The 2,590-nt window shown below is 42.0% G+C and overlaps 1 long non-coding RNA gene across 1 annotated transcript; it reads right to left on the bottom strand.

Annotated features, from left to right (window-relative positions):
- Nucleotides 1-224: 224 nt before the first annotated feature.
- On the bottom strand, nucleotides 225-1,822 carry LOC118944368. Its single transcript, XR_005039595.1, has 2 exons — nucleotides 1,665-1,822; nucleotides 225-1,031 (listed from the first exon to the last, which is right to left on the bottom strand). It is a non-coding gene; the product is annotated as an uncharacterized LOC118944368 (long non-coding RNA).
- Between the last annotated feature and the right edge of the window lie 768 nt (nucleotides 1,823-2,590).

The following is a 2,590-nucleotide window of genomic DNA, read 5'->3' as shown; positions in this document are numbered from 1 at the left end:
AAAGGTCATCTGCAAAGACTGTTTAAAGTTTAGTAGCCTAGTCAAGGATGCGTCATGAAATACTGGGACACTACACCTTATATTTTAAAATGTGTTTTAGTTTATCATTTAGCACTAGAGGAAGTGGAATAAGTATTACTGAGCAGCTAAGCTTTAAAATACTAAGGACTATGTTCATTTCAAATGTTATTGTAGCCTATGAGAAAGTGGAAACATACATTGTCACAAGTACATGTCAAAACTTTATTGAACAATCTGAGCATATTAGGCTGCAACAGTTATATCATGATGCGTTTACAATAAATGTTATACTACACTAAAATCACAAGTATACATCAACCCTCTGACAAAGTATCCTTTGCAGTTGCAGGAATAGAAATAACACTGTATGGACACATGCAACAGGTCAGATAAATGGATGCGTAAGCATCAACCAACATTGTCCCCTAGCGCAACAAAAATGTACACTGCATAAACTGCAAAACAATCACTAACGACCCCTGTCGTCTGTACACAGGAACCAAACAAGTAAGGAGTTTCGTACATCCTCATAGCCTGCCTCCACAGAGTGGACCACACGTTAGGCCATATGTGCTTGGGGCCAGTGTCCACGGAATGGGTAGGTTTGAGCGCAAATATGAATTCCCATGCGTAAAGTAGAAAGGGGTTATCGTCCGGTACTCCACAATTTGCGCACATGACGGTCCTCATCGAAATTTTAAAAATTGGTTTGTGAAACAGTTTGCACAGCTAGGCCGCCTATGTTAATCCTGGCTGTGTGTTCAGTACACATGAGTACTCTAGAAACGGCCCTGTATGAGCGAACCCACCACCGCAATGTGGATGAGGAGCGTGACGGGGCTGGACTGCAAGGACGCACTGGCTCCTTTGGGAATGGTGATGTTCTTGGTAGTGACATCGGGCATCTTGGTCATGACATCGGGCATCTTGGTCATGTTAGAACTCACGTCGCCAGCTTTGATCGGAGCAGTCATGGCAGTGGACTGTGTGGTAGCGTTTTGAGCGTGGACCTAAAACAGGAGAGCAGAGGGTCGCGTCATTGAGGATTGGCGACAAACTTCACATGTTACAAACAAATCAAGCTTAAGCAATTGACGAATCAGGACAATTCTCAATAGGCCTACATACCTTCCGACTAATTCCAAGCGGCAAAAACATGTGCATTATGTTCGGAGAACATGTTGCCATGCGCCTTACAAAACTTGAGACATGTCATAAGTGCCATCACCTTGTGGGAATGATAACTGCCAATATCCTGCATTTGAATTGCGCAGCAGAAAGATACCGTCGCTCTCAAGTTACATTAGCCTATGCATCTTGAAGTAACTTTATAGTAAGGATTCAGTATTTGATGGGAGGCGTCACCGTTTCATATCGCGCTCGCACGCTAGATTTCGCCAGTCAGACAGAAAACATCGGATAACAATTAAACGCGCCATCATTAGCTTGTCAATGAACACCCGTCGATTTTCTAAATAAATCCTACATTGATTCATTTATGGTTTATCAAAAATAATCCAAATTGAATGTTGCAGCTGTACTGTTGAAATGCCTTTGCTCTACAGAATGGATAGCCTAATTAAATACTTTGTTCAACCGAAACAAACATGTTAAAGAGTAAGTCATCTTAAAAAAGTTCTTACGTGTGATGAAAACTGAATGGCAAGGAGAAGGAATCCAATATAAGCCATCACAATTTTAGTCATTTTGTTATTGTTGTTTTTTTTTTCCTCAATCTCAATTACGCGTAGTGTGACTGTCCTGTCTTTTCTCACCGTGAATGACAAGAGGACAAATCCACGGGATTTTATACCCCCATAGAGTGTGACGTCAGGTCAAAAGGGCACATCCCCAAAACCAACTGTCTGGCCTACCAGGGACATCTACAATACTACTCCTATAGGTAGTTTAGTTTATGGTGCTCAAAATATATTTATGGAAGATATTTTGCCTGGTAAATGGCAAAGAAAAGTTTTACACATAAACAGGTCTTATAGCAAGCAACCTCTTGAGGTAAATCAAATTAAATCAACGTTTATTTGTCACGTGCACCAAAAACAACAGGTGTAGGTATACCTTACAGTGAAATGCTTACTTACAGGCTCTAACCAATAGAGCAAAAAACAATAGGTAAGTAAAGAAATAAAAACAATAGAAACTACTTACCACAATACAATTCATACATTATGTCCCTTCCCCATCCGTAATAGTAGGCATACTGGTCTCACATGGAAGCAGTGCCCCCCCCCCCCCCCCCCCCCCCCCTTCAAAAATGCAACAATATGTCTGTGAAACTATATATTCACAGTAAAATGAATGAATTGTGGTTTAATTTGGTAGCATTTCGTAGTGTGACAGATTTTACTAATTGCATTAGTAGTGTACAAAGTTAGAGGTGCGCTATTTGATAGATTCCCCCGCTCCCCCTACCTCGGGCTTCCAGTGGGGAGACCTGAGGTCAACCTACCCCTGCCCCCGTCCCCATCTCGTACTTCTGAGTGCGAGACCTTCCCAAGCAGTAGCCTGCCTAGCTCACGAACTAGAATCAGGGCGCCCACGACCTACAGTC

Source organism: Oncorhynchus mykiss, chromosome 25, assembly GCF_013265735.2.
Source record: "Oncorhynchus mykiss isolate Arlee chromosome 25, USDA_OmykA_1.1, whole genome shotgun sequence".
Taxonomy (NCBI): Eukaryota; Metazoa; Chordata; class Actinopteri; order Salmoniformes; family Salmonidae; genus Oncorhynchus; species Oncorhynchus mykiss.
This window is presented reverse-complemented; position numbering and strand designations above follow the sequence as displayed.